This window comes from Amblyomma maculatum, chromosome 10 (genome assembly GCF_055883805.1).
Source record: "Amblyomma maculatum isolate TAMU_Amacu chromosome 10, ASM5588380v1, whole genome shotgun sequence".
In the NCBI taxonomy this organism is placed as follows: Eukaryota; Metazoa; Arthropoda; class Arachnida; order Ixodida; family Ixodidae; genus Amblyomma; species Amblyomma maculatum.
The window spans coordinates 69,658,466-69,683,798 of record NC_139353.1 but is presented as its reverse complement, the minus strand read 5'-3'; the positions used below and the strand labels follow the sequence as shown (position 1 = coordinate 69,683,798).

General features: G+C 41.0%; 2 long non-coding RNA genes across 2 annotated transcripts; one reads left to right on the top strand and one right to left on the bottom strand.

The window, feature by feature from the left end:
• Positions 1 to 12,860: 12,860 nt before the first annotated feature.
• Positions 12,861 to 15,650, top strand: LOC146176759 (uncharacterized). The gene is made up of 3 exons (XR_014701208.1): positions 12,861 to 13,087; positions 14,871 to 15,042; positions 15,517 to 15,650. It is a non-coding gene; the product is annotated as an uncharacterized LOC146176759 (long non-coding RNA).
• A 5,959-nt stretch (positions 15,651 to 21,609) lies between these two features.
• LOC146176758 (uncharacterized) lies at positions 21,610 to 24,564 on the bottom strand. The gene is made up of 3 exons (XR_014701207.1): positions 24,175 to 24,564; positions 22,218 to 22,389; positions 21,610 to 21,743 (listed from the first exon to the last, which is right to left on the bottom strand). It is a non-coding gene; the product is annotated as an uncharacterized LOC146176758 (long non-coding RNA).
• Positions 24,565 to 25,333: the final 769 nt, after the last annotated feature.

Genomic DNA, 25,333 nt, shown 5'->3' with positions numbered 1-25,333 from the left:
ATTTTTAGATTTGCCTGCTAGAAAGCGACGTATTATTAGAATGTGGGATATCTATTACAGCTTGCAATAAGGAAAAAGATTTTGAGTATTAAAGGGCGCTAGGTGAAAAATGACAGCAACTTGGACATTGAAAAAAAAAAATATGCCAAGTGCAAAACAGCGAAATTCGCTACATTAGAAGAACTATAACTACTCTATCCAATTGCAGTCGTGGTGTAATTATTTTCACAGTGACGGCTGGGGTGCGCTAGGAACGCAGTTCAAATCACGGCCTGTGCTTGGAGTTGTTTCCTGGTTTGAGTTTGTTAATTTTTGCACGTGTGCTCGTGTTATTTTTTACCTCCGCCTGTTTTTTCAGCCCGGAGCCACTTTTTTACCCTAGAAACTAGGGTCGAAAACCCTTCAAGAAATTCTGCAGTCAGGTCCGCTCGGGTAAATGCCGGTCAGCCTGTACCATTAAACGGTATAACGAATGCGGTATGCAATTTATTGAGGATTTTTCAGTTGGGGTAAAAAGAATGATAAAACTGAACCTCGAAAAGAGGATATTATGTGCCTATTTCTACGTCTGCTTGCGGTGTTACTTTGCAAAAAGGCAGTTGAACCTATGCTAGGATACACCGCTCAGAACGTTTAAGAAGCCGTACCAAGAATTGAAGCACTATAATATTCTTCTGTATTTCTTAGCAAGTTGGGATAGGTGGTAATGGGAGGGTCGACTTAGGTGCTGCACAAGTTCGAAGGAACTAAATAAAGAAAGTACACATTCTCTGCAAAGATTGTATCATGTAAATACCAAAAGCTTCATAGTTAAACGGCAGGGCAAATGAAATAGGGAAGCAAAAAATTAGTTCCACACAATAAAGCCCATATCATAGAAGAATGGAAGTCATGCCCACAAAATGGGCGTCTAATTTAAATAATTTTGTGTCGTTTTGGAGTGGAAATGAAATCATTGCAAAAGTTATACTCAGAAAAAGGAAAACCCGATATGCGGAAAATGAGAAGACTGCACAGGGACCATAGTTTGGCTTCGTGCACAAAACTCTAAAAGCAAAAAAATTGTTTTACTAGTACAGTAAACAAAATGAACATTCTTTGATGAATGTGGAGCTAGGAATTTTTCAATAGAAGGCTGCTTTTCTACTGACAAACCGTTTATTTTCTTTCAGCTGTTTCTCTTAAACCAACTTATCAACGTTTTAAATAGACAGTTCTTTATTGCATAAAGGACTCAGTATTATGGATGCGAGAGTTGGACTTTGAAAAAGGCTGACCGCCGAAGAATTGACGCGTTTGAATTGTGGTGCTGGCGAAGACTCTTGAGAGTTCCTTGGACTGCCAGAAGATCAAATCAGTCGATATTGTCGACCATAAACCCTGACTGCTCATTGGAGGGTGAAATTCTATAGTTAAAGCTCGGCTACTTTGGTCATCTGATGAGAAGAGAGGAGTCGCTGGAGAAAGATTTGATGTTGGGAAAGGTTGAGGGTTGCCAGAGAAGGGGTAGGTAGCGAACGCGATGGTTGGATGGCATTCTCGAGGCACTGCAGATGAAGTTATGTGATGTTAGGAAGATAGTGAGAGACCGGAAAGCGTGGCGTGACATGGTCCATGGGGTCACGAAGAGTCGGACACGACTGAACGACTGAACTGAACTGATTCGTTAGACCTAGAAGTAATCAAAGGCTGATCGTAGACGGAGATGGATGGATTGAATACACGTTTTTTTGATGTATTATATGTGCTCTTCTGTCCGCCGAGAACATCCCCCTGGTTTACAAAAGCATCGAGGCTAATACCAAAGAAATCTTGACTGAGCCACTCAGACATCTCAAGGAGGCACTCTGGTCTAGGCGGCCGAATTTTACGATGCGTGGGCAGGCGAAGTGAGCCGCACATTTCCTTAGGTCAGCTACCTAACCTAAGAGAGCACTGCGTAGACTTTACTGTCTTTCTTAGGCGCTCTGAGTGGCTGCATTTATATATTGTTTGTTTGTGGAGTTTAACGTCACAAAGCGACTCTGGCTATGAGAAACGCCATGACTACATTTATAGCTGAAAGCTTTCGAAATCTGCCCGCACTGAAACGAGAACGTTTCTCGGTGGAGCCTATAGTGAATATAGAATGCGGCACTTCCTCTCTATAGGCATAACCCCGAACTAGCTTTAGTATAGGCTCATGTTCAGCCAAGAGATCTTGAGAGCATTCATTGTAAATGTTCTAATAAGTATGAGCAGCACGAAGAATTCTTTAAACAACCTGCATGAACTGCCACATACCATCCTGAACGTAGCGTAATCTCTCGTATATGATGGTTACCAACTAGAACAATATAGTTGCATATAATTGTCAAAGCAATATAATTCGGCCAAATTAGCGTTACATTGATTAAATATTTACTGCATATACAGTAGACAAGAAAATAACATGAGCAATGAGTCAAAAAGCACCTCTGTTGTTTTCCCCCTCGCGTCATTTTGTTCATTCAGTAGAGATCGTCAAATACCTCTTAAAAGCCAAATACTTCACACTGTTCCGACAGCAAGAACGCGTTAGCGTCGTCAGCACGCGTCAGTACATTGAATCATTTCACATAAATGTGAAGCTGTAAAGCAAATCAAGTGCAAACATTACTACGGAGCAACCAAAAATCAATCCCGTAGTTATGACCTTTTTTACTATTATGTATTATATGAAAAATGTCACCATATTGACGATCACTATTCATATTTCAGTATGAGTGAGGTCACCATTCTGCTGTATTCCTTCGCAGAACAGCTTGGACGATGCTTCAAATCTAAATATGATTGGCAACAGCACATATACACGTAGCATAATTTCGACAGCCCCTATGAAATGCACAGAAGTTCTGGAAAGTTGGTTGCATTTTCCAGTTGATGGGAATCATATTAAGCTGCTGGTGGTAAAACCCGTAAAACTTTGCGAACGTCGTCTCTTGTTCCACAGGTGTAGAAGAAAAGCTTTATAAAATAATTGCATTTCTTTCATCAAATCGGATTGGCTGCTTCCAAACGACGTCGATTGGAAGTTTCTGGCTTTAGGCCTGCAGCCGACTACCTAATTCAGCTCCTCAAGCTCTAATATGTGACCTTGTAATGTAGGACTTCGAACTTCGCGCTCCACCCTCTGGCTCTGACAGCCAAATTATTGTTTATCCTGCATCTGAGGACATGAAATAGATATGCTTCGGAAGCGAGCTTGTGTGCCTCACATTTCGGTAACAACAAATCTTTGTCAATCAAATGAACGCATCCCACTTACGCGCCCGCGTTTTCTAATGAGGTCTACCAAACGCCTATAGTTGTCCCTGTTTATCGCTACTATTTAATTCTATCCATCCATGCACCACGGAAACAAGAGCTGATGAATATAAAAAAAGCGTTTCTCTGTGAAGCACGAGCTGTCCTCAACAATATACTCGATACGTACTTTAGCCTCAGGAGGAGCTAATTGAGAACCATACTTCTTGGCATGAGGGAAAGCATAGGTGATCATTAGCAATTAAATTTCATTTCGCCACTTATCCAGGACACTTGGCTTTACTAACATTTTCAACTGAAGGACGAACTCAATTCTCATAATTGTGTTTTAAACCAGTAAATTCATTTCAGGCTACTAGTACCGGCACTGAATTATCCTACACGTTGGCGTATAATTCGAGTTTTCTTATGGACTGAATTAAGCAAAAAACCAAACAGTTATATTCGACGTACATAAGAGTTAATATACCATGAAAATGCATATTAAGGATCTTTTTTTATTGCCGCCACATGGGGCCCCAATAGATCGGCATGCAAAAGAAAGTTCCATTGTTAGGAACAGAGAACAGGATTTGTCAGAACGCCGGAACCAGGTGTTGCCACCACGGAACTGGAAGAGGTGGCAGAATCATGTTCCGGCGTTTCCAACAGTCAGATTACTCGAGGTCACGTGAAATAGCGACACTTCTATAACGACGCAAACTCGGAATACGGGCCCTGATGAGCGCGTCTGGTTGTGTGCCTAGAAAGAAAAGCTACATGTATGTTGCATCACATGAAGTGGGACAGAATACTAAAAACGAGCACAATCTCCGGCAGTGAAGACGGTAGCAATTGTGCAGGATATGTTAGAATCGCTCACAGGCAAGCCAAGCTCGTAGGGTGACATGGTGCCGAAAACGATAACATGCACAGCTTGTTTCGTAGTCGCATAATGTCCACAGCGCTCTAGCCAACACAAAGCAAAAAGCCAAATCGGGAGGTCACAACCCTGCATCTTGGTTTCACCCCCTTTTCCCTTTACGCATCCATGCATTGCATAAGCGGCTATAGCAGTAAAGAATTCTTTCCGCGATTGTCTTATGGGCTTCTCGCGCAGGGAAGTTGTCAGCCGTCGTGGGTGTTTTCAGCCGGGAGCACAAAAATACAGATTTTTTTACTGTATTTCAGGTGCTTCTGATGATTAGATAGCATATGAGGGGGGCTGGCAAACGTCTTTTACTGCTGTTGTTTTATTTATTTGAATGAAACCACTTACTTCTGTTACTAAGCCATGAGCTTACAGCTGCTTAGCCTTATGCGAGAAGTTTACAATTTCCTTACTGTTCTTGTTACATCAGCTGTTTTTAATTATAGGTTTTTGAACTAGGAAAAATTATGATAATTAAAATAAACGTTTTATTCGTCTCAGAAAATAAATTATGAAGTGTATTCCAACTCACTAGATAGGGTTTCTAGGATTTACATCGGAATCTTATCCACGACTTTGTTTTTGAGCGTTGCACAGAGCCGACTACCCTGCGCAGGGTCCTATTTCTTTAGTTCCCGACATCACACAGAAACTGTAATAGGAGAAGAGAATCAGGATTATGCGCGCATTGCATACACATCACAATATAACTCTCTTTGTTCACCCAACTATGAAAACGGACTCAGATGGTTAGGGGGGAAGGGGGGGGGGGGGAGGGCCTCAGGTTGAGCTCGCTAAACCTCCTGTGTGAAAGTCACACTCGGAATAAAATATTCCCGGTAGCAGCGGTGAAGGTATGCAACAGATAGAGTGACTCATCCTTATATTCCTAATTCTGCAAAAGCTCCTAGGCTCAACGGCACGACTTGGCAAAGTATGCAAGGTTGTGTGCGGATTGTGTGGTTTTTTAACTAAAACTGATGACTTAAGATTGCATGGAAATGAATATGTGCATTGTCGTAAAGAACTTATACCAATATCGCGCCGTGTCTTTAGGGTCGAGAATATGTACCGTCTTCGTGTTCCGCTTCTCAGACGGGTAGTAGAGCACTCGTAGCATTTTTGAACCTGTAAATATGTGCAAATTAAAGGCGAGCCACAGCCTCCCTTATTAACAAGTTTTGTCACCCTTGGAATCCATGTTGATTTAGAATACACGCGACAAGCAACACTTGCAGCCTGGTTACTTTTGGCAAAGGCGGTACCTCCCGTACTTCATATTTTTCCCTCACAATATGTAGTTTCAGGAGCAAAAGCTGTGTATAGCTAGATTCGGTTATTGTCCATCGACGCGTCGCTTTAAGGAGACGCCTGCTGTCACGAAGGCGAGGATGTAACCATAGTCATCTATGTGGAAGCGAATAGAAACGTAAGTTTCGATCCTTTGCGCTACAGCTTGCCAAAAGCACCGGAGTGTGCAGCAACAGCAGTGTTATCAATCCCCGCTTTTACGGTCAACAGAGGAGCGGGATCTCTTTTAGGGTTACCCGTCGTCCCTCTATGAGGTTTGAGAACACAGTTAAAAGTTAGGCCACTCAACCCGTGAAGTACGTGAGTCTGTGTATGATTGAGGAATAAGTTGAAGAAGGTCACTTTCTTTTGTAAGCAATTGAATATTTATAGATAGTAGTCCAAATGGCACTGCATAAAAATAAAAAAAAATAAACCCCACGCCATGATAGCGATAAAAGACGACTTGGTGAATGAAAAGAGGAGAACCCGACAATAAACAAAACCCGGCGATAAAAGAAGACTATAAATATAACAAAGCAAGTATTCCAGATATAATAGGTATGGGCAAGGGTTACATTGTGAATACAGTGTAAAATACTGTCAGATCAAGGTAAAAACAAACGCGAAAAATATCAACAGTCTGCGGAAAAAAGGAATTCTCACGCCTTGATAGATAAGGCATCGACGTCACAGAGTTGATCGGTAGCGGCGGCCGTAGAGATGAAGGGAACGATGAGTTGATCGCGGGCTTAGTGGAGCACAAGTCGCTTTCCCACAGCGGCCGCGAGAGAGACCCGGAAGACTGAATTTTCCCAGAGCGCACTGCCGCGGGCGTGCTGCGGTGTGCGTTTTTATACTATCGGCTGGTCGCGCTGTAGCCGCGTGAAGGACGCGCGGTCGCTGCCCCAAACATCATGTCGAAGTATACTCAAAAAAGCGTGGAGATCTCGTAAGTTCCGCTCTGTATGTGACGCAGAAGGTCCCGTAGCTTCCACTCTATAGGTGAGGCAGCTTGTGATAAGCACTGAGCCACGCAATCACGAGGGGTGATTTTTTTGCGTATAATAGATAGCTTGCCGTTCTTAGGAAAGATTTACGTATGTTGTGCATCATTATCAGATGCGTTATCGGTAGCATGAGCCAACTGCGTTGGACTGATGGCAGATGCACATTACTGCACAAGACCTCTACCACAGGGGTTGAGAGACGTGAAATGTTGCTAACATCATGCTTAGTCTTTTCACTGGAAGTAGAAAAAGTTCGCGCCAACAAATATAATCAACTATAGCTCAGTTCGCTTCATTATTGAGCGCTACGTTTTAGCGTAGGATAGTTATTAAAGCAGCCGGGCATTTTCATGAAAAGATCCATAGGAAATTTGTAAAACTTTGAAGCATTATAATTGTATTGTCTTACAAAAATAATGTCTTTACATCCGTCGAACAGGTACTCTCGCGCGAAAGGCGCTTTAGTGAACTTTTATTAGTGTTTTAGTGCATTATGCTTTTTCCACGGTGTCCTTTAAAACACTTGTTGGGCCAAAAGCCGTGCGGAAACCTAGATGTTTTTTTTTTAGAGCTCCTCTATAGACATACGATAAAGAGGAAAATATTGCCTTGAAATAGTAAAGTTTTCGAAGCCAGGATGGTAAAAACACAAAAACTTTCTTATGGCATGGCAATGGAATCCCCGCAAAAGAAATATTCTGTATCAGCACTCTAAGTATCTTGAAGAGTTCTTCAATTCAATGCAATATCACCGCAATTTATTTTCGACACTCGACATTTTACCTTCCCTTTTTTTAACCGCATGCTTTTGATCTTGCATAAACATTCGCCATGTAGATTCCGGCTTCAGCGAAGGCGATAAGAGCCGCAAATAGGAAAACGGGAGGGCAAGCGCAGTTCGATCGCTCATGGGAAGTCTATTTCAAGTCTCGTTCGCGTTTCGCTCCTCGAGGTTCGATCGACCCACCTAGGACCCGTGGATACCGAGCAACCACAACTCTGCCTTGTTGATGCACGTTTTTATTTTTTCTTCTCTTAGAGTACAGCGCCTCAGAATAAGCAAATTTTTTCAGACTTCGAAGTCGGATGTTTGCTTTTGCCACCCAGCGACTTTCTCTTGCGGCGTTGAAGCCATGCGAGGTTGTGCAGAATTGTCAGATTGTGTGAATGTTATGTAGAACATGGGTAGAATTATTTAAACACAACTCACTCAAAGAGTGAACAGTTAACCTGCATTGGCGGTGGTTGTCATCGATATCACGCCCACTGTGACTGACATTTTTAAGTGGTGCGCTCAGACTCTTGTCTACATGAAGATCATGCGGAAAATTTGAAACCGGCTGAACACAAAGCTGCTGTAGTTTGCAAAAAACTTCCATTTAGGAATTCACGAGCTTTCTGTACTTCAAGGGAGGACGAAAGACGCACTTAGTATGTAATAGGAAAAAAAATATACCAGACAGATTTGCAAGTGTGCAGTCAATTGCTAACTCTTCTAAATCTCAAAGCAACAAAAATAAACTGCTGCTTCCATGGTTCTTTGCATTGCGCTTCTGAATCATCAAAAGTTTGGTCGTATAACCCGCATTCGTGGAAGCTCGTTGCGTATACGGCGGCATGCTCATCTCCACATTTTCAATAAATCTCAATATAACACATAGAATTTTTTAAGGCAACCCTCGTTTTAAAACCTTTTTTGTGAAGGGCTTGGAATGTTCCGACGCGACTTTTATTCTTTCAAGCTTACAAGACATTTTTGCAAAATTGTTTTCGTGATTTTTATAAGGTAACCCGAAATACAGTATTAAGCATGATTAAAAAATACTGTGGTGAAAATATACCGCCCGGACTTCAGCCCGTAAAGAAAGCGTTGAAAAAGGACGGTGAGGACCACACAGATATGAAATAACAGATGAGGAAATAACGCTAAGTTTTAGAAATTACGGTTAAAAAAAGAACTGCAAATGATTTGGGCTAATGGTAATAAAATACCTATCGTAGCCTGATGACAAAGGAACGCATTCATATAAGTAAATAAATAACAGTGGGTATATTTTTCTTTTTACAAATGTGGCAAGACAAATTAATAAAGATTTTACTCCTTCCTGGGAGTAAAAGTATTTCTAAATCAAGAGTACAGTCAACTAATTATATGGAACAAAACTATGCGCTATGTTTTATATGGAATTTTATATTTTTTGCTATAAATATTGTAATGTTTTTTAGCACCTAATATTTACGAAGGATTGAGTATTGTTAGTGGTGATTTAAATTAAATTCGAAGACGTAAATATTTTTGATTCAAATTAAAAGTTGGCAATTTTTAAATTTTTGAATTTAGGCCAATTTCGAAGTAATATGGAGACAAAAGTGAACTCCAGATCTACAAATGCATGCAGCACTAAAAAACAAGGCCTGCAAACTATGAAGAAAACGTATCAATGACAAAACCTAATGGGTTGTGACAGAATGTAGAAATTACTTTAGTGACCACAGCACAGCGTGGCATTAGTTAAAAATTTGCTCTCTATAAATACGCTGAAAACGCTGAAGATGAAAAAGAAGATAACGAAGGTGGTTTTGAGAGTCATCATTGCAGAGTTTGAAGAAAATTGTGCAAGTGCGTTTTGAAGATGTAAGAAAAAATATGAATAAGGAAATGCCAAATTTGCTCAGATTCACCCTTGAAATCATGCTGTAATCTGAAATGTTGTGAGCACTAAAAAAAATCGCCATGAGCTAATCTCTTGCACTTCAACGTCGATCAGACGCTTGTGGAAATGCTTTTTCGTGTGGTGACATTATTGCTACATCGAAAATATACTAGTGGGGCTTGAATATATGCAACCGTACCTTATTTTATCCTGCAGTGATTTATGCTTCGCTGAAGAAATATACAAAAATCTGCATACCATCCGCATTTGAACTGTTTGCATTATAATTTGAGCCTGATGGTACATGTAGGGGGTCAAAGTAAGTAGAAATAAAAATGTAAATCTATCAAGCGCCATATTTAAACTATTTGTAATGTCGTGATAAGGTAAAAGCTGCTAGAAGTAGCTCGCATGTAGCTCAATGGGGTTTTATTATTTTTTTTTATTTTAAAAGATATTGACTGCGTCAGCAACTGGGTTTCGTTGAACAAGCTTTGAGTATGGATAATTTGCTGTCTGTTCTTAAGAGTGCTCTTTCTTGTTTTCGTCAAGCACAACGAAACAAAATGGAATAGGGGCGGTTGTGCTTATTTTAAAATGTGCAGCTGTCAATCATATTCGGCTCTGCGCGTTATAAGCAAAGCGATTGCCAATAACCGCATAAATAGCAGTTGCCAACCGCTGTCAATTCAAAACGTTTTATGACACGTTTAAAAATAAGTGAAGCGGCGTAAGCTATTACCTCTAATCAAACCTCAAAGGATTCTTCTTTAGGCAGAAAATACGGATTATGATCACGCGAATGTTGCAGGATATCATATGCAGTCGACATGTTTTGGTAATTTCTTGCTGCAATTAGGCGTCCGCTTCTTCCACCTCTCCTGTGTTTTCTTATTTGTCTTCATCACTACAATTTATTTAGTCACGTCATCAATAATTATTTGCTAAATGCTAAGTTCGAGAAATATAACTTCTCTAACTACTCCGTTCATAAACTTTACAATAATTGAACTGAACAGAGCGTCATCGCTTCCATAATCAGCGCTGATTTTTATACGGTTAAGAAAAGCAAATTTACCTCAGTAAAGGGGCAATCGAAATATCATTTTAAGGTCTAAGTATTTTCTCGCAATTATTTGATGATTAGCCGTGCAAACGAAGTTCAAGCGTAAAACAGGACTATGCATTATTATCACCTTCAAGGCCTGACTGAAAAAAGTCAGCCTTGTTTCAGACTAGCGATTGCAAATTTTCTCTTTCTGTGGCCAACATAATTAGCAAAGAGAATTGTTTGGAGCATAATATGTGACGCCCCATAGCCTTCCTTCTTTCATTAAACATAACGACCTGGCTCAGATGAATACTGAAGTGATTGTACCAGAGAATATTACGACGCAGTAAGAACACAATTCAAATGATTTCAATGATCACTCTCGTCTTGAGTACTTCATTTGCCTAGGGCGAGAAAAGAACTTCAGTGTCGTTGATTTGCTGGAATTGTGTATCTCTTAATGCTGATGCAAAAAGTGGTATTAAGAGCATCTTCAAGTTCCACTAAATGCACTGTGAGTTGTGCAGTCCATTGCTGCGCCTTACCTTGGATGGCATGTTGCTGCTCTACAGAACACACCCGAAAAATCGTGTTCAAAGGCGGACTAAGCAAGAAGAGCTGCTTGAATATTAATGGTTAGCGTTCACAAGAAATGTGGTGTCGATTACGCTATGTAGGCTTCGTTTAGCTAGAAAATAGGGTTCCACTGCGCTCAGAGTAAATACGAACATGCATGATTCCTTTCTAAACCAGCGTTACAACAACGCTGAAGGTCAACGTTAAATTTAGTGACGCTTTGAAACACACGTTAGCTTTATAGGAGACCCTAGGAAATCAGCTGGAAGCTGAGAATAAGAATGACTTTTATTAATAAGAATAAGATTTTATTAGCACATTGGTATGTTCTGTAAAATAGAAGGTGAATTTCGACTCCGACCTAAAATATGAAGTAATCCGGAAGCCAGGGTAAAAAAAAAAAGAAAACAAAACGCTCTTTTGCAACAGACGCAGAACTCAGTGTGTTGAAGACGACTATATATTGTATAGACCCACAATTAATTTAGAGCCTTTCCGTCCCGGGTGTAGCCATGAACGGTAAAAAGTCGTAGGTGGACTAAAGTATTATACAACTGGTTCAAGACCCACTTGTTCTCTTCTATATTTGCACCTGCCCTCGTTTCAGTTGTTTTCGTAGTTGAGATATTATTTTTTAAAAAACATATAAAATAGGCTTAGTTCTGTTGTCCGCTACTGCGCAGTATATAAAACTGCTCTTGCTCTCTCGTTATGTTGAAATTACATTTAGGCCTGGATGTTGTTTTGGTGTTCTGAAGAGATCCAAAAAGAGAGGTACTTATTACCCGCGGAAACAGCTTACGACATCCCTTCGCTATTACGTGTATTTTTTACTAGCCGCCGAACTGGACGAAGAGCAGTCGTGCTCCAGTTCCTGTGTAAAATAAATAACATAATGTGAGGAATGTATGGTAAGACTATTGCCGATATTGGCTTGAGATTTCTAATAGCAGCTGCTGAAATTTCTGCCGTTGACAAAGCTTAGCAAAAGCTAGAGAGATTATGAGCGCTGTGTTATATACTCGAAGTCTAAAAGGTCACATGTTTCTGAAGCTGAGGGTAAAGACCGGCAATCAAGGAACAATCTGTTTCCGCCTTGTCCGATAGTTCAACAGCAACGACGGAAACCGAGAAAAAGCCTATAGAAATTTAATAAAAGCTTGTTTTTTACAGCACCTACGACACAAGGTTGAATTAACCCATAAATCCGCTGTGTTCTCAGTGGACAATTGCAATTTGATTGCTATGACGTTCGTGCGCCTCGAACAAAATACATTTTCAGTCTGCCCTACACAATTTTACCTCAAGCCAATGCTTAACGTTTTCTTGTAGTCAGGCTTAACGTGGCTCTGTTATCTATTACTCGCGACGATATTTGTCGCATCCAGTGAAACTCGTTAAATTACTCCTGTCAATGGGAAGCAGGAATCTTCATAATGAGGTACGAACATAATGTCATTTCAAAAACACAGGTTTGAGTATAAATGTCAACGTGATGAGAATCTCCTTTGAGCCTGGTGCCCTACACTGTAAAAACAAAAACACCTTTTTGGGCATTTGTCTGATTCAAAACACCCTTACACCCTGAGTCTAGGGTGTTGGTGCCATTTGAAATCACCTCTTGCATGCCAAAGGGGTGCTTTGGTTGGAGAATATGCCTTAGGGTGTTACGGGTAAGCAATATCACCTAATATGCTGGTGGTATATGGCTGCGTAACTTCGCAACCTTTTATACACAAGCGGCGCTGCTAATATAATCCAACACCTAAATAAAGCACCAAAAGTAGCGCTAAAATTAAAATTACACACGAGTGCTTTCTAAAAATGAAACAGAAACTGAAACAAAATTTCACCGCCAGGAGGCCGCCGGTAGCTGCGAACGCTCTTTTCAAATTTCACAATATGGCCGTTAGCATTGTGGGGTGCGTTTCGACCACGTTTCGGCAAATGCTGAATGTGCTTCTTCGATTGTGTACCCTCGCGAAATGTGTTGCATTTCCCTTGCATATGTGTTACAGATGTGTGTACGCTTGTGAAGTGCCTTCTACATGTGGTGTTTAACGCAAACGGGCATTTATCGTGTCGGCAAGTGTCCGGGCTTCTTTTTGCTTTGCTCAGGCCGAAGGACTGCTGCACCGCTTTGTTTGAAATGTTTGAAAGAAGAAGGCATGGACGATTTTTTTTTTCTGCGTGACTAAGAGGTATATGCGCCGACTACATTGCACTGGCGCTGAAATCGCACTGGTTGGTTCGGTGCCGGTGATACGAAGGCGGACAGCGTACTTTGCGGCTGACGCAATCGTCTGTAAAGGTAAGCCTATTCTCACGCATATTGCGCTTTGTGGGAACAGTGTCCTACCGGATTGCTGCATTCTGTGTCTTTTTGTTCCGGAACGCTCCAGAATGTGCTGAAATGAAAACGTGGGACACGCGCTTGTTTTCACCTGGCTGCCAAAATGACATCGCACATGTGGTAGATGTCGCGGCGAGTTACGCAGGTTTGCGCCAAGAACATCAGTCTCAACTTTCTTGAACAGAAATAATGTATGTGCTACGTTTCCTCGCACTTTGTACGCGCAGGAGGTTCACGAAACGATTTTCCTTTCTTGACAGTTTGATACTTGCGCTCAGTTCGCAACGACTCGGTTTTGTTCTACCGTTTCCGTTCGTGCGGCAAGGTCATGTTGGCCTACTACCTTAATTCTCCTAGCACTCTCGACTCCCCCCTCCCCCCTCCTCCCTTATCTCTTGCACTTCGCGCTCGCTCTCCTGAAACCTCTTTCATGCTTCGTCGTCTTCTTTCACTGGGAGCGCTGCGACCCCCCCCCCCACCTTTTTTTTATTTACTCGGAGCATAGGCGCGCACCGTCCTGCTACTCGGGGAGCGTCCTCCCGCAGCCCTTCTGTTTAAACTTTTTGTTCGAGGAGGCTATGTTCGTTCTCGGCGGCCGTTCAGCGCGGCACGCCTCTGCGCTCGTGCTCTCGGCATCGAAGTGCGCTGGTCGGCCGGCCTGGTTGCATAATAGTTTATTCCAAACTGCGTAAACTATATGCCGCTATCATCAGCCTATGTTAACTTCCCCGCGTCTGGATTTGCCTTTTTTAATCACAATGGGAGCATTTTACGGGGACCATATTTTACGGTTGCATGGAGTGTGAATTTGCATTTTTATGGCGTTTACTTTCGCTCTCGAAGAATCATTTAGGTACGTATTTTATTTTCAGCAAGACTTCAATTAAGGCACTTGTACACGTGCTAAGACAGCTGATGTGGTTCAAACCATCCAGTTTTCATTATTTTCGTGGTCACATTTCAACATAACTGTTTGACCGCATTACTTGATTTTTGTAGTGTCTTTAGACTAGAATAAATAGATATTCGATACTGATGCCTCAGCATTCAAGTAGAGGTCGACAGCTTGAATTCCGTGGCCAAATATTGTACCGGATGTTGCTATTACAGAGTTTGATTCTGACCAGATGTTTACTTTTTTTTTGTCTTTTGCTTAAATGTACATATGAAGCGGTTATCATAGCCTTAGTCGCATATGTTTACCTTCTTTGCTCATCACAGTGCGCATATTGCAGGCAAATTTGTGACTTACTGTTATTAAAAAATTTGTAATGTATGTGTTGAAAGCAGTTTACTGATTTAAAGGGCCCAGAAAACAATTTGACTTTCATATGCTAACGATCCATGTCTGTAGATTGTCTCTAAGAATTGAAGCCTACTTTTTAAAGCTGAGCGGGGACCCTTAGTTTAGAGATATATTACATATTTTATTGCCATTCAGCCGAGCGCCAAGTTGAGGGAAGGAGGATCATAATTTTTGCTTAGTTATTTTTTATATTAGACTTTCCTTAATATTGCTTGCAGTTTGGCGATGAGTGGCAAAATACTGATGGTTTTTGCTGTTTTCTAACCTTAGTAAATATTTGCATTTGCTGTTTGCTAATGCCAGTTTTTTTTTTCTTTTCAGATATGTACAAAGGCATCAATGCCTTAGCTTTTGTACAGTGATTTTTAATATTCAGTTACTTGAAACATTGAGTAAAATGAATTCTTTATGGCTACCATTCACACAATCTTGCAGTTCTTACATGACTTCAACATGCTGATCAAGAAGGACGGCAAAGAGGCAGTTGAAATCGGCCTTAACAAGACACTTGTCTTGGTTTTGAAGGACACCATTCGTGCAAGAAAAAAGGACATTGCCCGGGTGCTCGAAGTATGTTCTGAGGGAATGCGTGAAAGAAGAAAGAAGCGTAAGTATTCAGCTGTTTCCTTCTGTTTGCTGCATGTGCTATCTAATTGGCAGTTTTTCGCTAAATGCCTACATTTTTGCCATTTTGCATTGTCTTATAGATATACTAAAAACATGGCTGAGCTTCAGAAATAATAATAAAACCATAACTAGCCTGTGCATTTCTTCATATGTAACAATTTTCGCATTAGCTAAATTTAAATTACCTATTGTTCTTCTACATTGTAATGGTGCAGCCCTTTCGAATCTGTTCAACTAGTAGCAGAGAATTAGGTGATACCTGATTCAAATCTTCACAAGCTTTGCTAATTTTTGCTGTCAGATGTGTGGCTTTCAGTTTGCGTGCCTCTACATGCTTTCAATTTTGTTTATTCGCCTTCCTAAATTAGACAATAAATTATCGCCTCAAAACTCGGCTGTCTCTTTTTACCTGCAAGGAGGTACACCATTGTTGTGTTGCTTATTTCTATTGTAGATGTACAGACAGTATGCATTCTGCAACTCTAAGCAAACATTGGGAACCAGCCAGGAGCTCTGGATGTTGTTTGTATCATTTGTAAGTTTTCTCTTTGTCATTTGAATATTCAGGAAGCCTACTTTAAACTGACATTATTGGCGAATTTTCTTTGTTTCTAAAATGGTTTACAGTCTAATTTGTAATATGTATTAGTGATTCATAATTCAAATAGAAATACTACACAAGTTTTCATCACAACTGTGAATTCTTTGCTGTGAAAGGATTATTTGCACTGTAAGTACAATCAAAAGCACTTTTAAGAGGCTCCTGCCACCACATGCTTACCACGTCGTATTGCATACAAGAGTCACCTGATGAAGCACTGGTAATGTCAAGATTGGTGCAGTGTACCATTTGACTAAGCACTCTGCTGCAGTGCACCAGCAGTGCTTTATCAGATGGCTCTTGCAGGCAGCTTGGTGGGGTTTAGCATTTGCTGGAAAGGGGTCTCTCAACCTGCTCATGCATGCTAGTACCTAACATGTTCCTAATGTCTGGAATATATAATCTGAGACTGCTTCAAAAGAAATATTTTCCACATTGTCTTATCCTACAGGCTTCTGAAGGTGGGTATTGCAGTTTAATAGTTGTTTTATGTAATTTTCTAGCCAAGTTTGAAATGATGTAATAATTTTAATTCTTCGGAGATTAGGTTTACCACATTGGTTGGGAGAAAATACTGCTGTGTTTCAAGGTTCATGCTGTATAAATATAATGCGTTCAACTACAGATGCTAACATTTCATGCATTAACCATGTGGCACTGTCGTAGACATTCTCATTTATAGTAAACATTCTCAATAAATCCAAATTGTTATTTTTGCATTTCAAGTTAGTCAACATATTTTTAGTATTCGAACCTTTAGTATTTCAAAGTGCTCAGACTGCCTGCCGCTATAACGATTACAACTTCTTGAACACTTGAGCTTCCTGCCGCCTCTTGAGGCTCACCACTGATATTCTGGATGTTTATGCATACAATGTGCTATGCGTGGAAAATGTTTTAACATGCCATGCTTCAGTGTTGACATTTTTTAGAGCTTCTGCAGTTTGGTTGTTTGGTAATGCTCTGCTGTTGCACTAGTAATTGTCGCTCAACTCAAAGCTCCAGTGTACACTTTCAATGAATAATGTGTGATGAAGTTTCAGCACTGCCACATAGAGCAGCGAGAACACTTTTTCCTTGTTACTAAACGTTAAATGTAAACACTTCAGGAAGCATTGCGATGACCTAGGGCTTGGCTGGTTCATACTTAGCACAAGAAGACGTGCAAAAGTTCAGAAATGCATTATGTGTTATGTATTACATGCACTTTGTTTTTTGTTTTGTAGTGTCTCATTACTAAGTATGCTCTTTCCATGTTTTTTTTTGTTTGGTTCTGCAGTATCTACTTGGCCAGTGCAGGGTATGATGTAGGCCTTGTGTGAAGCCTTCAATTGAGCCAGCTGTTAATATTTTAGTAGTAAACACCGTGCTCCAGTGGTGTTTATTGTTTATTTACATTTTTAACTATCATAATAAGCATTCCAGTTCATGTGAAATGAAAACTTCGTGGGCCAGCATTGAAGTTTTCTAACCCAGGTGCTTTTGATGAATGTAGCCATTTTTGTTTGATAAAATAGCTTGCATAATCCAAAAATTACCATGCAACAGCATGCTGCATGAATAAAAATGGGTTGACCTTATGTGCTCTCATTTATGACTTGATCAGACTGCTGGCTTTGTGCCTCCTGAACCAACCATAACAGTGTACTCTGCATTGTGAATTGTGAGATAACCACCAGTGGTTTCCGATAGGGCCCTTTTCCAGCACACTGCTGTACACTAAAGGCGCGTTGGCGTATTCTAAATATAGAGTAGAAAATATGTTGAATTTGCTTTTTGCCAGGTGCAGTGCATATTTATACAGCTCCTCTGTTATGCACTTCTTTCACAATTTTATCAAGGAACAGAAAGAAAAGCCTGCCACGCCGTACGTCGGATATACTGGGAGCAGCATCAAAGAAGCTGAAGAGCATTTCCCCTTCATTCAGCAGCGGAAGCTTCTTCGAGTCATCGACTCTACTTAGGGTATTGTTCCAATAATGGGTCGATTTTGGCTGTTCAATCTGACGTATGACAAGGGGTCCGACAATTTGTGCTGCTTTATAGAGCACCTCTTTTTGGGCGTCTGCGTGTCGAAGCCAAGATGCGCTGCACGACGCTTTATTGCATTGCTTAAGGCCGAATTTTATGCAAGCGCACGCGTTGACACTGACAAAGCATAGGATTAATATTGTGTACTGCGATTATTGTTGCATACGACTAAACGTTTTTTTGTTGTTTTTTCAGAAATATCACCATGCTGTTGTGTTCATTGTTCGGGTCTGTTTTTGAAAAAAAAATTGTATACTTTGTTGTCTGCATTTGCTGGAACTGTTTTGCTTCTTTCATTTTTTTAGGTATTTACATACATACCATGTATGTTTTTGCCCGTCTGCTAGGCTCTCGGTGGAGAGTGGCAGTATTGTTAAATAAATGAGGTTCCATAGCGCGCATCAATGAAGAAACAGAACACAAGTGCCCCCCTGCCCCCCCCCCCCCCCCTCCACCAGCACCCGCTAGCCCGAACCCTGACCCTTCTATGCCGAATAAAAGACTTCCAGTTTCCTTCTGTGTGACATTTTTTTGTAACATGCTCTGTGAATTTGAAAAAACAATCATACTGGCATGGGCCATTCTAGATGTCAAAATAATGGCATGCAGCATCTTTTTACATGCTCATTTGGCATTACAGGTGGTTAAAAGGAATACCATTAAGCTTGATCGCAAATGTGCACATAGGAAAAGCATTAAGGAACATGTAGTGGCAAAAGTAATTCCTAATTAGGGAATGAAATATGTGGACGTTATCCGCACTGATTTTTATAAAGGGGTGTAAGGGTGCAATGCCCCTGCTTCCACCCTGCAATAGGGTGTATAGGTGATGAAAACACCCCAGTGCATTGGCCCCATAGAAGGGTGTTATGACCAACCGAAGCACCATCTTTGAGGGTTTACTGGCACTCTGAAGCCACTTTTTTTCAAGGGTGCATGAGTGTTAGTTATAGACATGCGAAAACACCTAATAAGGTGTTTTTGTTTTTGGTTGGTCATAACACCCTTCTATGGGGCCAATGCACTGGGGTGTTTTCATCACCTTTGCACCCTATTGCAGGGTGGAAGCAGTGGCATTGCACCCTTACACCCCTTTATAAAAATCAGTGCGGATAACGTCCATATATTTCATTCCCTAATTAGGAATTACTTTTGCCACTACATGTTCCTTAATGCTTTTCCTATGTGCACATTTGCGATCAAGCTTAATGGTATTCCTTTTAGCCACCTGTAATGCCAAATGAGCATGTAAAAAGATGCTGCATGCCATTATTTTGACATCTAGAATGGCCCATGCCAGTATGATTGTTTTTTCAAATTCACAGAGCATGTTACAAAAAAATGTCACACAGAAGGAAACTGGAAGTCTTTTATTCGGCATAGAAGGGTCAGGGTTCGGGCTAGCGGGTGCTGGTGGAGGGGGGGGGGGGGGGGGCAGGGGGGCACTTGTGTTCTGTTTCTTCATTGATGCGCGCTATGGAACCTCATTTATTTAACAATACTGCCACTCTCCACCGAGAGCCTAGCAGACGGGCAAAAACATACATGGTATGTATGTAAATACCTAAAAAAATGAAAGAAGCAAAACAGTTCCAACAAATGCAGACAACAAAGTATACAATTTTTTTTTCAAAAACAGACCCGAACAATGAACACAACAGCATGGTGATATTTCTGAAAAAACAACAAAAAAACGTTTAGTCGCATGCAACAATAATCGCAGTACACAATATTAATCCTACGCTTTGTCAGTGTCAACGCGTGCGCTTGCATAAAATTCGGCCTTAAGCGATGCAATAAAGCGTCGTGCAGCGCATCTTGGCTTCGACACGCAGACGCCCAAAAAGAGGTGCTCTATAAAGCAGCACAAATTGTCGGACCCCTTGTCATACGTCAGATTGAACAGCCAAAATCGACCCATTATTGGAACAATACCCTAAGTAGAGTCGATGACTCGAAGAAGCTTCCGCTGCTGAATGAAGGGGAAATGCTCTTCAGCTTCTTTGATGCTGCTCCCAGTATATCCGACGTACGGCGTGGCAGGCTTTTCTTTCTGTTCCTTGATAAAATTGTGAAAGAAGTGCATAACAGAGCAGCTGTATAAATATGCACTGCACCTGGCAAAAAGCAAATTCAACATATTTTCTACTCTATATTTAGAATACGCCAACGCCCCTTTAGTGTACAGCAGTGTGCTGGAAAAGGGCCCTATCGGAAACCACTGGTGGTTATCTCACAATTCACAATGCAGAGTACACTGTTATGGTTGGTTCAGGAGGCACAAAGCCAGCAGTCTGATCAAGTCATAAATGAGAGCACATAAGGTCAACCCATTTTTATTCATGCAGCATGCTGTTGCATGGTAATTTTTGGATTATGCAAGCTATTTTATCAAACAAAAATGGCTACACTCATCAAAAGCACCTGGGTTAGAAAACTTCAATGCTGGCCCACGAAGTTTTCATTTCACATGAACTGGAATGCTTATTATGATAGTTAAAAATGTAAATAAACAATAAACACCACTGGAGCACGGTGTTTACTACTAAAATATTAACAGCTGGCTCAATTGAAGGCTTCACACAAGGCCTACAGCATACCCTGCACTGGCCAAGTAGATACTGCAGAACCAAACAAAAAAAAAAACATGGAAAGAGCATACTTAGTAATGAGACACTACAAAAAAAAAAACAAAGTGCATGTAATACATAACACATAATGCATTTCTGAACTTTTGCACGTCTTCTTGTGCTAAGTATGAACCAGCCAAGCCCTAGGTCATCGCAATGCTTCCTGAAGTGTTTACATTTAAGGTTTAGTAACAACGAAAAAGTGTTCTCGCTGCTCTATGTGGCAGTTCTGAAACTTCATCACACATTATTCATTGAAAGTGTACACTGGAGCTTTGAGTTGAGCGACAATTACTAGTGCAACAGCAGAGCATTAGCAAACAACCAAACTGCAGAAGCTCTAAAAAATGTCAACACTGAAGCATGGCATGTTAAAACATTTTCCACGCATAGCACATTGTATGCATAAACATCCAGAATATCAGTGGTGAGCCTCAAGAGGCGGCAGGAAGCTCAAGTGTTCAAGAAGTTGTAATCGTTATAGCGGCAGGCAGTCTGAGCACTTTGAAATACTAAAGGTTCGAATACTAAAAATATGTTGACTAACTTGAAATGCAAAAATAACAATTTGGATTTATTGAGAATGTTTACTATAAATGAGAATGTCTACGACAGTGCCACATGGTTAATGCATGAAATGTTAGCATCTGTAGTTGAACGCATTATATTTATACAGCATGAACCTTGAAACACAGCAGTATTTTCTCCCAACCAATGTGGTAAACCTAATCTCCGAAGAATTAAAATTATTACATCATTTCAAACTTGGCTAGAAAATTACATAAAACAACTATTAAACTGCAATACCCACCTTCAGAAGCCTGTAGGATAAGACAATGTGGAAAATATTTCTTTTGAAGCAGTCTCAGATTATATATTCCAGACATTAGGAACATGTTAGGTACTAGCATGCATGAACAGGTTGAGAGACCCCTTTCCAGCAAATGCTAAACCCCACCAAGCTGCCTGCAAGAGCCATCTGATAAAGCACTGCTGGTGCACTGCAGCAGAGTGCTTAGTCAAATGGTACACTGCACCAATCTTGACATTACCAGTGCTTCATCAGGTGACTCTTGTATGCAATACGACGTGGTAAGCATGTGATGGCAGGAGTCTCTTAAAAGTGCTTTTGATTGTACTTACAGTGCAAATAATCCTTTCACAGCAAAGAATTCACAGTTGTGATGAAAACTTGTGTAGTATTTCTATTTGAATTATGAATCACTAATACATATTACAAATTAGACTGTAAACCATTTTAAAAACAAAGAAAATTCGCCAATAATGTCAGTTTAAAGTAGGCTTCCTGAATATTCAAATGACAAAGAGAAAACTTACAAATGATACAAACAACATCCAGAGCTCCTGGCTGGTTCCCAATGTTTGCTTAGAGTTGCAGAATGCATACTGTCTGTACATCTACAATAGAAATAAGCAACACAACAATGGTGTACCTCCTTGCAGGTAAAAAGAGACAGCCGAGTTTTGAGGCGATAATTTATTGTCTAATTTAGGAAGGCGAATAAACAAAATTGAAAGCATGTAGAGGCACGCAAACTGAAAGCCACACATCTGACAGCAAAAATTAGCAAAGCTTGTGAAGATTTGAATCAGGTATCACCTAATTCTCTGCTACTAGTTGAACAGATTCGAAAGGGCTGCACCATTACAATGTAGAAGAACAATAGGTAATTTAAATTTAGCTAATGCGAAAATTGTTACATATGAAGAAATGCACAGGCTAGTTATGGTTTTATTATTATTTCTGAAGCTCAGCCATGTTTTTAGTATATCTATAAGACAATGCAAAATGGCAAAAATGTAGGCATTTAGCGAAAAACTGCCAATTAGATAGCACATGCAGCAAACAGAAGGAAACAGCTGAATACTTACGCTTCTTTCTTCTTTCACGCATTCCCTCAGAACATACTTCGAGCACCCGGGCAATGTCCTTTTTTCTTGCACGAATGGTGTCCTTCAAAACCAAGACAAGTGTCTTGTTAAGGCCGATTTCAACTGCCTCTTTGCCGTCCTTCTTGATCAGCATGTTGAAGTCATGTAAGAACTGCAAGATTGTGTGAATGGTAGCCATAAAGAATTCATTTTACTCAATGTTTCAAGTAACTGAATATTAAAAATCACTGTACAAAAGCTAAGGCATTGATGCCTTTGTACATATCTGAAAAGAAAAAAAAAAACTGGCATTAGCAAACAGCAAATGCAAATATTTACTAAGGTTAGAAAACAGCAAAAACCATCAGTATTTTGCCACTCATCGCCAAACTGCAAGCAATATTAAGGAAAGTCTAATATAAAAAATAACTAAGCAAAAATTATGATCCTCCTTCCCTCAACTTGGCGCTCGGCTGAATGGCAATAAAATATGTAATATATCTCTAAACTAAGGGTCCCCGCTCAGCTTTAAAAAGTAGGCTTCAATTCTTAGAGACAATCTACAGACATGGATCGTTAGCATATGAAAGTCAAATTGTTTTCTGGGCCCTTTAAATCAGTAAACTGCTTTCAACACATACATTACAAATTTTTTAATAACAGTAAGTCACAAATTTGCCTGCAATATGCGCACTGTGATGAGCAAAGAAAGTAAACATATGCGACTAAGGCTATGATAACCGCTTCATATGTACATTTAAGCAAAAGACAAAAAAAAAGTAAACATCTGGTCAGAATCAAACTCTGTAATAGCAACATCCGGTACAATATTTGGCCACGGAATTCAAGCTGTCGACCTCTACTTGAATGCTGAGGCATCAGTATCGAATATCTATTTATTCTAGTCTAAAGACACTACAAAAATCAAGTAATGCGGTCAAACAGTTATGTTGAAATGTGACCACGAAAATAATGAAAACTGGATGGTTTGAACCACATCAGCTGTCTTAGCACGTGTACAAGTGCCTTAATTGAAGTCTTGCTGAAAATAAAATACGTACCTAAATGATTCTTCGAGAGCGAAAGTAAACGCCATAAAAATGCAAATTCACACTCCATGCAACCGTAAAATATGGTCCCCGTAAAATGAAAAATGCTCCCATTGTGATTAAAAAAGGCAAATCCAGACGCGGGGAAGTTAACATAGGCTGATGATAGCGGCATATAGTTTACGCAGTTTGGAATAAACTATTATGCAACCAGGCCGGCCGACCAGCGCACTTCGATGCCGAGAGCACGAGCGCAGAGGCGTGCCGCGCTGAACGGCCGCCGAGAACGAACATAGCCTCCTCGAACAAAAAGTTTAAACAGAAGGGCTGCGGGAGGACGCTCCCCGAGTAGCAGGACGGTGCGCGCCTATGCTCCGAGTAAATAAAAAAAAGGTGGGGGGAGGGGGTCGCAGCGCTCCCAGTGAAAGAAGACGACGAAGAATGAAAGAGGTTTCAGGAGAGCGAGCGCGAAGTGTAAGAGATAAGGGAGGAGGGGGGAGTCGAGAGTGCTAGGAGAATTAAGGTAGTACGCCAACGTGACCTTGCCGCACGAACGGAAACGGTAGAACAAAACCGAGTCGTTGCGAACTGAGCGCAAGTATCAAACTGTCAAGAAAGGAAAATCGTTTCGTGAACCTCCTGCGCGTACAAAGTGCGAGGAAACGTAGCACATACATTATTTCTGTTCAAGAAAGTTGAGACTGATGTTCTTGGCGCAAACCTGCGTAACTCGCCGCGACATCTACCATATGTGCGATGTCATTTTGGCAGCCAGGTGAAAACAAGCGCGTGTCCCACGTTTTCATTTCAGCACATTCTGGAGCGTTCCGGAACAAAAAGACACAGAATGCAGCAATCCGGTAGGACACTGTTCCCACAAAGCGCAATATGTGTGAGAATAGGCTTACCTTTACAGACGATTGCGTCAGCCGCAAAGTACGCTGTCCGCCTTCGTATCACCGGCACCGAACCAACCAGTGCGATTTCAGCGCGAGTGCAATGTAGTCGGCGCATATACCTCTTAGTCACGCAGAAAAAAAAATCGTCCATGCCTTCTTCTTTCAAACATCTCAAACAAAGCGGTGCAGCAGTCCTTCGGCCTGAGCAAAGCAAAAAGAAGCCCGGACACTTGCCGACACGATAAATGCCCGTTTGCGTTAAACACCACATGTAGAAGGCACTTCACAAGCGTACACACTTCTGTAACACATATGCAAGGGAAATGCAACACATTTCGCGAGGGTACACAATCGAAGAAGCACATTCAGCATTTGCCGAAACGTGGTCGAAACGCACCCCACAATGCTAACGGCCATATTGTGAAATTTGAAAAGAGCGTTCGCAGCTACCGGCGGCCTCCTGGCGGTGAAATTTTGTTTCAGTTTCTGTTTCATTTTTAGAAAGCACTCGTGTGTAATTTTAATTTTAGCGTTACTTTTGGTGCTTTATTTAGGTGTTGGGTTATATTAGCAGCGCCGCTTGTGTATAAAAGGTTGCGAAGTTACGCAGCCATATACCACCAGCATATTAGGTGATATTGCTTACCCGTAACACCCTAAGGCATATTCTCCAACCAAAGCACCCCTTTGGCATGCAAGAGGTGATTTCAAATGGCACCAACACCCTAGACTCAGGGTGTAAGGGTGTTTTGAATCAGACAAATGCCCAAAAAGGTGTTTTTGTTTTTACAGTGTAGCGTTTACTGCTATCAAGCGGTAAACACCCTTCAAACGCCAGCATTCAGGAAGCTTAGTATATTCAAAGAAAGGCAATGAGTGTACGATCTTAAACCCTCCGACGAAGAGCTTTGCTCTCATGAAGACCGCGGACCTCAGCTAAGTGCTGAATCTGGGAACCTTTATACAGAACCTCGTGGCGCACTGCGACAAAGACAGGCAGCCCCCTTTTCCATCCAGATGGAGCACCCGGAAGCCTTAACTCTCACTAATTGCAGGCCGTGACCAAACCCGATTGCTTAAAGGCCATTGTTCTCACTTCCTACGAAATCTTCAGAGACAGAACTCTACTCTCTCTCTTTCATGCTGTGGACGAGACAATGGCGAGAAC